We start from the raw sequence: 12,089 nt of genomic DNA, 5'->3' as shown, positions 1-12,089 counted from the left end.
ATTAATAGTGAATTTAGATAAAGCGTATATTTGCAGTTTCTGTAGCGGTTTTTTACGAGGTAAGGTTGCTGGCCTTATGTTTCAACCCCCAACCTGGAGGACCAGGGCCAAAAATATCGTGGAGAAGAACGGTAGAAGACGAGGCAAAGACCGCTGGGCTCACGTGGGCACAGATAAAGTGAGCAGCCCAAAACCGAGTCCGTTGGAGAGGTGTGATTGCAGCCCTTTTCTCCTCAGGGATCACACAGGAAAAATGAACGATGATGATGATGTTAGATAATGTAGAAAAAAAGCCAAGTACGACATACAAATGATGTAACTATCAACATTCCCGGGTCCGTGTGGTAGGTAGGGTCGATAGAGCTCAAGACTCAAGGTTACCAAACATTTAAAGATGCCGAGTTCCAACCCCACTGGCACATGAGGCCCTATAGCTGGCGACAACAACTCTTCTAGGAGAATCCCACTCTAGGGGAGTTAAACAACTGCTGCCGTGTAGTTTGTTCTTGGTTGGGCAAAGGCTATTGAAGAAAAGCAGGCTGAAATAAATCGGAGTCTATGGCGCATAACAGGATGACACGTAATACTGAATTGTGTTAAAGGAAATCCCTTTAAACATTACAATTAAGAACGAAAAAAATCCCAGTGTATTCTATATAGACATGGTATGCGAAAAAGATCTAAAATTAGTGAATATATTGGCCGAGATACTAGAACAGTTGTTAAGACAATCGTCAAAAAATTGTCAAAATATAGTCCAAGATATTGTCAAACTAATCGTCTAATTACTCGTCAGATTATCCTTTCAAAAACCTATCGTTAAAATATTCGTCAAAAATGTTCTAAAAATGCACATAATATACCTGGTCTTGTACGCATTATCACTCTCGTAAAAGTAAATTCACATATTAGATCAAAACGAAACGTCTTAAAGTGTGTAGATTTTTAATAATTGAATTTGGTTACATTGACTTTTTTTGTGTTTATATTTTTATTGGAATATTTTTTCTACGCCAAACCCAATACAAATTCAAACAATGAAATAAAATTGATTTTATAAATAAAATATAAGCGGGGAGCTTAAGTTGACAGTGAGCTTAATTTGGCGTTGAGCTTAAGTTGACGGGGAGCTTAAATTGGGGATGAGCTTAAATTGATGGTGAGTTAAAGATGGCTGTGAGCTAAATCGATGAGCGGCCTATCCACAGCTTGACGTATATTTTGTTTTGACTGTTAATTAATTCGGCGATGGACTGTGAGTTTGGGTGAGTGAGTGATTAGGGATGTGTGTGGTGAGTGAGTGAGTGATTAAGGGTGAGTGAGTTGAGTGGGTGAGTGGGAGTGACTTATGTGAGTGTGGCTGACACTACGCCGACAGTAAAAGAAAAAAAAAACGGACTTAATTATGCATGCAGCTACATAGACCATAAACACGGCGTAACCGACGCGCGAGCTCGACTAGCACTCACCCTCAGCGCACACAGTGTTTACCCAGCACTCCGCACCCACGGGTATATGCATCGTTCACCCCCCTCCCCACTCCAGCATGCAATTTTACTCACTTAATGGAGTCACTATGGTACATGCATTATCCCCCACCCACTGGAAATCTTCTCACTTGATGGGATCATCATTTTGCTATCATTTACTGATCTAGTTAACTTTTTCTGCAGCCAGTCTAGACAGGGAACCAAAATTGCCAATATTGATAGGGAACTAAAAATTTGGTAAAACAAAGATGCATGTAGGCCTACTATTATATTGGCCATTTATGTTGTTAGTTTATCGATCATAAGAAAAGTTCTGTACAGATGATACAGAGCTATTAGTTAAATAAAGGCTAATGACACCTTTAATCAAATGACGTCTTTAGGCTATTAACACCTTTAGCTTATTGAAACATTGAGTCTTGGGACACATAGTAAAAGATACGGCCTTGTAAAACCATAACCTAATAAAACATGTAGCCTAATGAAACATTTAGCCTAGAACATCTGTGGCCTAGCAAAACCTTTAACAATAGATCTGCAGTCAAGAACGGCCTCATCTACAATAGTAAATCCTCTAAAATTGAGACCTTTCACTTGTGATCCAGCAAGGATTTATTTGTGTTGTTCAAATTGTGAGACGAGACTACCAAGACAGTGAGGCTATAGTATAGGACGTCCTAGTGCGTCTAGAACCTAGGATGATTGTGATATTATAGTCTAGTGAGATTGTGATATTGTAGTCTAGGAAGATTGTGATATTATAGCCTAGGTAGATTGTGACACTATAGTCTAGGAAGGTTGTGATACTATAGCCTAGGAAGATTGTGATACTATAGTGTAGGAAGATTGAGATATTATAGCCTAGGAAGATTGTGATACTATAGTGTAGGAAGATTGTGATATTATACCTATGTAGATTGTGACACTATAGTCTAGGAAGGTTGTGATACTATAGCCTAGGAAGATTGTGATACTATAGTGTAGGAAGATTGAGATATTATAGCCTAGGAAGATTGTGATACTATAGCCTAGGAAGCTTGAGATATTATAGCCTAGGATGATTGTGATATTATAGTCTAGGACGATTGTTCTTCTATACCCTAGGAAGATTGTGATATTATAGTCTAGGAAGATTGAGATATTATAGGCTAGGGATATTGTTAAACTATGAAGATTGTGATAATATAGCCTAGGAAGATTGAGAGGCCATTGCCTAGTTAGATAATGAGAATGCGACTATAAAGAAAGTGAGATTATAACGAAGAAGAATTTTACACTATAGACTCACAAATATACTGAGACTATACCAGATATGTGTGAACCTCAGAAATGCTGAGTAAATTAGTGAGCCTGAAAAAAAAACTCTCGATGAATTCAATTAGTCCGCGTCGTATAATCTTCACCCCCCCCCCCTCTCCCCATCGCCCCCGCGTCTAATACTATTTTAAACTATTCCAAATGCTCGTAAGTGAACGAGCAGGCGGTGAGCTAGGTGGACGAGTTGTGGGAGAGGGGGGGGGGGTTGATTGGCTGGCTCACGTACGGGGTAACATCTGCCTACCTGCCTAATTGTGAAACCCGAGGGGGGTGAGGGGGGCGTGTGTAGGGAGGGATGGGGGGGGGGGGAGGTAGAGGCGCTAGAGCGGCGTGGAGTGTAACCATTAGACGGGGACAATTTGAGAGCGGGATTAATAAAGAAAACATGAGGTGAAATCAAAAGTAAACGCAGCACGACAGGTGAGGGGAGAGGACGTCCATTTGGTGTGGGAGGGAGGGGGGGGGGGGGTGAAGGAGTAGTAGGAGTAAGGGGGGGGGGGTAATTCCTGAAACATGACAGGCGGATATGGATTGGCATGTCCGGGCGACGTAGGTGTTAGGATTATGGTTAGAACAATAAACCAGACTTAACTGGAGTTCTGGTACCTGGTACTTAATCATAGAGGTGTCGCGGCCCAGTTGGTCGGTGAAGTGTGTGTATATGTGTGTGTAGAATAGGGGGGGGGGTAAGTTTTTGCTTTATGGCTGTTTCCGATCTCCCAAGGCGCTAGGGCCCTAGTCTTCTTTATGACCCTTTCCCATCGTCCCAGGCGCTAGAGCCTCGCCTGGTTTATGGGCCCTATCGTGAGCCGAGGTGTTGCCGGCGAGACGGTCTTACACGCCAGCGTACGCTAGTAACGGACCGTGACGGGACCCGATGAGCCAGATAGAAGAAATAAAAGTTCAAAAGTTCAAATATCCCCCCCCCTTTCCTCCCCCACACGTACAATATTTTTTTCCTCTCTTACGTCCATGTCCAGGTAAGTTAGTAGTTAAAAAGTTGATCACTCTACGCCAATTTTAAGCCACCGGAAACTACCACCCCCACCTCTTTATTTCGCCCCCCCCCCCCCAGAGAGCATACGATGAACAGAAGGATATTCAACATGTCTAACTCCGACCGCGGCTGGATTAACATTCCCAACCTCGACTCTTCAGTCAAGGGAAATAAGAAAAAAAATATTGCTCGACCAAGGGATACCCTTATCTAAAAGTATTCGTTGGTAGCTTATTTGAAAAGTTAAAAAAAACAAAAAAACTATGGTTATCGCCCCTTAAAAATATATTTAAATATTCCCAGAATCTGTTGAGAGTGTTGATTATTGTTATAAAACTATTAGATCAAGTTTCGTTTCATAAGTGTTTATACTTTGGGTTTTATGTATGTATTGGGATCTTGTCTGTAAAATTCAAATACAAAAGTCTATTGTTAAAGTAGTATAAGGGGGGGGGGGGGGTTAGCGTAACAAAAAAGTTAAAACATTTTATCTACTCTACACGCACATGCCACAAAATTTCAGACTGATCTAACCGCACCCCTAAAATGATGGCCCGATGCAGACATAAAGTATTCTTTCAGGGCCAAAGTAGACATAGGTACGTAATATAAAGCGCATACATCCAACTTATTTTTAAAAAATTCATCATGTTTTAAAAAATAACTAATGCATGTAATTTTTTATTTCCCAAGCAGAAGAGGGCCACAGAGGTTACAATCTCCCCTTCTCACCCTTCCCCACTCCAATCCCATCCCCTCCTTTAACTTGGCGAACTACCCCTTAGACACGACTAGTTAACAAAAACAGTCCTTGAGCACAAAAATACAATCTCCACCGTAACCAAAACCTAATTTAACCATAGCCCTAACTCCTCCGAATCATAACAATAGACTAATTTGATCCCCACCTTAACCATCTATCTATCTTAACACTATAACACTCATTCTGAACCATAACACATCGCTCAATAAACCCTATCACTTAGAATTATCTACATGTTATACTTTTGGCGTGCTATGTCGAAGAAAAGACAAATACCACAAAAAGGAAAAGTACTCAACAACATAAACATTGATGGGATTTTGAGTTGAAAGAGTTGAAAGTCTGTCCTAGGTTTAACATGACTGACTTTTCTACAACTTTTTCATGGTCACAAATGACACGACAATGCCCCCCTCCCCTGCCCCCTCTCCCTTAATTTACATCATTCTTACTGCCAGTAGAATTGCTCTTTACTAAGAGATTTTTCTGCAAGTGTTACTATTTTTGTATGCTGTTTAAGGCTTATTATAAACAGCTTACACAACGATACATATCGTTTAGGAAGAACTGTATTACAAATTATATATATATATATATATATATATATATATATATATATATATATATATATATATATATATATATATAAACATACCTTAAGTATTTTATGTATATATTTTACATCTAGGGATAATTCACAACATACTGCAGGCATGCAATTCCTCCATGAACACACGAACCGATCTTTAATTTACCCCCAATGAAAACTTAATTACCTCCAGCATATCAATACGTGTGACAGTGTATTGTCGTTTAACTGACAATCAATAGCAGAAAATAAAAAAAAAGCCTTTGTTGCTGGCGTACATTGTACCCTTCGATCCCAGCAGACGGAAGACATTTGTCAGCTTGTAGCTCCAACATTGCGACATTCATTGAGCCAGTTTTTTTTTTTTTTTGCTAAGTAAAATATCTTTATCGAAAAAGGGGGTGGATTGGGAAGTGTGTGTGTGTCGGGGGTGATGGTATGTAGGATAACAAAATTGCAGACAAAAGCAGGATAGACAGGTGAATTGTGGGTATAATAACAGGTCTGGGTTCAACTAAAAGCTTCCTACACTATCGAGACGGCGTCGGCCTCAACTATATCTCCCTACCCCCTTCCCTAACGACGACGCCCCCTCCCCCCTCCACGACCCCGTTGAGAACCCTCAAGGAGCCGCATCTCACGGGGCGGGGGTTGTCGCACAAATGACAATAATTAGTACTTACGTTGACATTAAAAATCCCTCATCCGCCTCAAGAGGAGAGCAGTATCCAGCAATCTTCAACCGCGAATGGGAGTTTATACAACAGAGAAAACTGGCATTACACAATTCGCTATTTTGTCGGGCTTTTTTTTTACCCTAAATATCTTTTTTCCTGTGCACTTTCTTCTATTGAAATTGTGTAGTTACTAGAATTTACTTTCCATTTGGTGAAATCTTCTCAGTGCAGCCAAACTAGGAAATAATGTTACCACTATCTATATTCAGGTTTTTTAAAAAGCCTTAAAATTAAAATACCACTATTAAAATAAGTATCGTAAATAATTAGAAACAAGAAAAAATATGTTCAAATTAACAATTATCTTTTAGATTTACAAGTATTTTATCAGAAAACATTTTTAACACAAATAACGTACTGTAGGAATCTAACCAACAAAATTAACTGTAGATCTACGAATTCAACTACAAAATTTTACTTTAAGGAGTTGACAGTAATCTAATATGAAGTAAATGTTTTATATATAAGAGCTAATTGTTTTTAATAATTTTGTTTTTTAAAAAAAACATTACCATGAAAACTCCCAAATACCTGTCCCACATAAGTAAAATATCATTTGATTTATTGCGTAAAATCCGCTATGTAAATAACTATTAATCACCATTAAAACCTGTTTCAAAACGTGTCATTATCATAATATTCCGATTAAGTACTTTATAATCTGGGTGAATGTATGCTTCCTCTGTGTAATTTACACACGATTAATTTGTTTTCTTGAAAACTTTTTTCTTACACCTAGTAAACACAGAATTACATATTCCTTTCTCATTTAGTTTACTAAGGTTTACATTTACCTTAAATTTATTTCATCAATTTTACATATTTTCCTTACATTTACTTTAATTCATGAAATTTTTTTCTTACAACTAGTTTACCCAACCTGATATTTTTCCTTAGTTTATCCAGAATTTGACAGTTTTACTGTCTTAAAGTTCCCCCCAGCTGAGGTTTGTTTACAGGAAAACAAAATTTAATTCTCCAGGTTGTGTAAACAAATTTGTATTCATCTTCACCTCCAACTTTTGTTGAAGTTTTCATCCGTACACTATCCGACGGTATTTAATTCTATGTTCAGGTTATCTATGTGTAAAATAGATTAAATAGATTAGTGTAAAAAAAAGTCTTGATGACCCATGTCGAAGTTACGATTTATTGTCTAAGTTACATATGAATGTATGTTACCTATGTTTAAGCTGTACACGTTTATGTTACCTATATGTCTATCTAAGTTATCATTCATCGTCCAAGTTATTTATATTTAACTTGCATTCATTTATGTTACCTATGTTTAAGTTACCTGTAAAGGTCTGTTACCTATGTTTATTTTGCATTCGTTTATGTCTAAGTTACCATTAAATTTCTGTAATACTTAGTAATACCCAATCACTTATCTTTAAGTTGTTAAAATAAATTCTATGTAAACTATGTTTACTCATGTGTCTTACCTAGATCTAAATAACTTATATTGGTTACCTATGTCTCAATTACCTATATCTAAGGACGGCTCACAACAAGATCTAGATCTAGTGGAATCTAGACAATAAACTGCCGATACTTAACTCTAATGAAGCCGGTTATTACTAAGTTCAGACACAGTTAACATCCCGTATATTTAAACCCATGATCTGATATTTTGACAGCTTTATTAAAGACTGTTTATATTTTTTAACGTCAATTTTTACACCAAAACCATCATTTTATTCAACATTTTACCGATCTAAACAGATTTCCTATAATATACAATTAAGAGTAGATTTAGATAAAAACAAAAAGAATTTAATAATTTAATAAATTTAAGCTTAACTTAATCCCAATATTAACGAAAATTTTAATTTAATTATCAATTGATTTAATGAAATAGACCCATTAGGCCTAATTATCAGTATTAATATTATTTTACATTTTGCGATTTTTCTGTTGGAATTTTAAAAAGATAAAAGAACTGAAAGATTTTAGGTTTAAAAAAATTATTTTACTTTCACTTACTGACAATCTGAATTGTTTACATAAATCACACTCAATCCAATCAAGTTATCCGATTAAAATTCCAAGCCTACACACCGTGTCCGTAGTTCGAACTACACCAAAATAAACGGAACCTAACCTATAGCCACGGTAATTCCGTACAACGATTCAGCGCGCGGGCCCTGGTCGCCTAGTCCACGCTCCGCTGTGTTCCGCGATAGCTCGGCGGGCCGCTTGCTTCGCCGCCCCGATTTCTGCTGCCTGTCAGGGTGTCAGGCTGGGGTTCGTTGACTCTCATTCGATTCTCGGGGCCCGGGGGGGGGGGGGGGGGGGGTGGATTTAAAAAAATTCGCACGAAAATTTTTACATATTATCACATGAGATTGTGTTAGGGTTAATTTAAAAGAATAAAAAGAAACACGAAATAATGACAATTCTTGGTGTGTTTAAAAGTTATAGTCACATTATAGTAATCACTAACGAAATCTGTTTCGGATTCAACTAAATTTTAAAAAAAACAAATTAATAGGACAGCTGAATCGTCTTTATAGTAGGACGATTGATGTTTATAATAATTGTTAACACATATATACATAAGCAGTGTTTCTTTCAGACTTTTTTTCCGGGAAGGGGGGGGGGACACTTGAAATATGTTTGGGGGGGGGGGGGGACACTGTTAAAAGTATATATTTTCTATATAAATTCAATTTCGTTGGGGGGGGGGTAGATTTTCTTCGGAGAGGGGCAGAGCCCCCCCCCCCCCCGAAGAGATGCCTGCAAGAAACTCTTTACATAAGTAAACAAGTTGTGTATACATAAAAATAGAAACATCTTGTTGAATCTTGTTGTTTTGCTCTTTCATTCAAGGAGACATTGTTATTTTTTACATTTATGTTTTCTGTTCTATTTTTTAAAACTGTAACATTGCTGGAAGGTACAGTTTAACTGCCGTTGTTGTGGTTTTGAAGTACAAGGCATATACACAGGCGAAGACATACAACGAACAATATTTAGTCGAACAATTTCAATACAGATTTGATATTCGTATTGGTAAAGTCATCTTATAGTTTTTTTTTTCTTCAGCCTTCACCTTCGTGTTTCGCACCCGACCATTCCGTGTAACTTAGATCTACTATGAATAATACCACAGTCAAACCTAACCCTAATCTACTGTCTTTCTCGGACTTTCACGTGTAATTAATTAAATAAAAAACAAATACCAATAGCTGAAGCGCTTGCTAAACACCACCCATTATTCCGTGAGCACAAGCAGTGAGCGTACTACAGCAAGGTGGAAATGGGGGTGTGGGGTGGGGAGGTGGGGGGGGGTTTGGGGGGCTCAACCAGGAGGTGTCAGTTCCAGTTCATTTATTTGAAGACGATTGGTGCAGAGATAAGACGCAGGACTCATGTAGGCCGCTCACGTGAGTAATTGTTGGGTCGTTGCGTCACGCGGCAGGGCTACCCCCTCACCCCCCCCCCCCCCCCCCACCCTCACAAACACAGGATCGGAATGCCAGCGATTTCGGTTACGAACCGGTCGTATTAAAATTGGATTACCTTTCACCTTTGTGGGCAGAGATGGGGAGCAGATGGGCAGATCAACAAACACAGACGGCAACCGGAGAGTCCAAATATTTCGACACGAGACTGTGGAGGTGATGTGGATGTGGATGTAATGTGGATGTTATGTGGGTGTGATGTGGATGTCATGTGGATGTCATTTTGATGTGAATGTAATGTGGATATGGATGTCATGTGAATGTGGATGTAATGTGGATATGGATGTAATGTGAATGTAGATGTCATGTGGATATGGATGTCATGTGGACGTGGATGTAGATGTGATTGGGGATGTGGATCTGATGTGATGTGGTCGTGGATGTAATGTGGATTTAATCTGGATGTAATGTGGATGTGGTTATGGATGTGATGTGGATGTAGATGTGGGTGTGGATGTGGGTGTGAATGTGCATGTGAATTTGGATGTAATGTGGATGTGATGTGATGTGGATGTGGATGTGGTTGTGGGTGTGATGTGGATGTGGATGTGGGTGTGGGTGTGGGTGTGAATGTGCATGTGAATTTGGATGTAATGTGGATGTAATGTGGATGTGGTTATGGATGTGATGTGGATGTAGATGTGGGTGTGGATGTGGGTGTGAATGTGCATGTGAATTTGGATGTAATGTGGATGTGATGTGATGTGGATGTGGTTGTGGGTGTGATGTGGATGTGGATGTGGGTGTGGGTGTGAATGTGAATGTGAATGTGGATGTAATGTGGATGTAATGTGGATGTAATGTGGATGTGGGTGTGATACGTCAAATTATGTACAAACAAAAAGCCATTATTTCTTTAACAGCAAAAATTCTATTTGATTATAATTCTATTAAATGTTTGTTTTTTTAAATGGAACTTTGTTTTTATTGTTATCCTATCGTCGTGGTTGACAATGTTGGAAACTTTATATATAGATCTATTTCTTTCTTTCTGTGAGCAAGATTTGCCACCCAAGTTTAACGAAAACATCTTGTTTGCAAGGATGAACTAGCCTGGAGGATTTGTCATTCTGGAGATTCAGGTATTTATAGTTTTAAAAGGACAACCATTAAGCATTAGCCAACAATCACCATGAACTTTTTCAAGAACCTAACATCGACGCTGACGTTTCGACCGGATGGCTTCATCAGAAAATGAATAGGTCTGTCAAGCAGTGAACGGATCTACGTGTAGATGCGACTTGTTAGAGTAGGGGGAGAGGGAGTGGTGGGGAAAATAACAACTATCACAAACATTTCGACATAGAATTTTTCCTCCCCCCCCCCCCCTAGCCCGACCCCCACTGTCTGCCACATCGTTAACACAGGTGGGCGGAAACAATATAAAAAAAAATTTACCTATTGTAAAAGTTCTTTACAAACAGATGAAGACGTCGGCTTGTGAGGGTTCTGATAACATCTGGTGTACAGGTGGGGTATTGCGGGGGGGTGGGGGGGGATCAGGTGGGGGCACGCCGACACGTGTTGTGTGGTCGGTTGTTTGGCTGCTGAGAGAGAGAGAGTAGGTCAGTTTGGTGCATGGTCGTTAAGTCGTTGGTAACGGTCAAGGGTTTTTGTAGTTGGGGCGGGGGGGGGGAGGGGTAAGTAGCCGACTAGAATTGGAATTGATGAGATTTTTGGTGGTGACAGGTATGATGCTGTTGTTGAAAGATGTTGGTGCTGCGGTCAGTTGGTTGGTAGATACGGTAATAAGGTGGGGTTTAAAAAAACAAAACATGGGTAACTGTTTGTACTTTAGAATCGCGATTGTTTGTTTTGATTTCAAGTGGTTTTTGTGGTTTCTTATATAAAACTGACTTTGTTGAATACTTTACTTTTATTGTTGTTGTGACATGTTGTTATTGATTGTGACGTGTTAGTGTTTGTTATAACGAGCTACTGTTGGTTTTGGTGTGTTAATGATGGTTGTGGTGTTGGTTGTGATATGTTATTGTTTGCTGTGATGTGTTACATTTGGTTATGATGTGTTACTTTTGGTTATGATGTGTTATGATATGTTATTGTTTGCTGTGATGTGTTACATTTGGTTATGATGTGTTACTTTTGGTTATGATGTGTTATGATATGTTATTGTTTGCTGTGATGTGTTACATTTGGTTATGATGTGTTACTTTTGGTTATGATGTGTTACTATTTGTTGTGATGTGTTATTGTTGGAATATATTGTGTTACTGTTGACTATGATGGGCTACTTTTGGCTGTGATGTGTTACTGTCAATATTTGTTGTGATGTGCTACTGACGGCTGTGGCATGCCCATGTAACGTGTTACAGTATTATACACGCCACATCGCTATACCCAAGGTCAAGAAAAGATTTAAAATCAACCAATTTCAGCATACAATCCACTGAATGCGAAACTAACCGGACCTTCATTAAACCGGACCGCTTGTTTAGCCGGTTATCCGGTCGTTTGGGGAGTCCTGGGCAAACTATTATCTTTACATTTAACGGGTCAGATCATTTTGAATACAAATCATGACCCCACGAGTGCCCCCCCCCCCCCCCCTGTCCCATTCCCTCAGCTCGTGAAGGGTCGCTTGACACTTCTTCGTGTCAAAAGTAAAGGGAAAGTTGGTGTGGGGGTGGGGGGTGAGATTTAATCGCAATCAGGTTTTTCACAATACAAACTTCACATTAAACAGCCACCAACGATTCAATACGAAATCA

At 39.0% G+C, this 12,089-nt stretch overlaps 1 long non-coding RNA gene across 2 annotated transcripts in view; it reads right to left on the bottom strand.

Annotated features, from left to right (window-relative positions):
- The window catches only part of LOC131942368 (uncharacterized), a 43,750-nt gene extending 35,730 nt beyond the window's left edge, over positions 1-8,020 (bottom strand). The window contains exons 1-2 of one of the 2 annotated variants that reach the window (XR_009386742.1): positions 7,880-8,020; positions 5,840-6,116 (exon numbers count right to left, since the gene is read on the bottom strand). This is a non-coding gene — a long non-coding RNA (uncharacterized LOC131942368). The remainder of the gene's footprint in view (positions 1-5,839; positions 6,117-7,879) is intronic. The other variant, XR_009386743.1, reaches the window with a different exon arrangement.
- Between the last annotated feature and the right edge of the window lie 4,069 nt (positions 8,021-12,089).

The sequence above is a fragment of the Physella acuta genome, unplaced genomic scaffold, assembly GCF_028476545.2.
Source record: "Physella acuta isolate Inbredline_101_S28 unplaced genomic scaffold, ASM2847654v3 ptg000403l, whole genome shotgun sequence".
NCBI classification, from domain to species: domain Eukaryota; kingdom Metazoa; phylum Mollusca; class Gastropoda; family Physidae; genus Physella; species Physella acuta.
The sequence above is the reverse complement of the archived record's forward strand: the minus strand, read 5'-3'. Positions and strand labels throughout refer to the sequence as shown.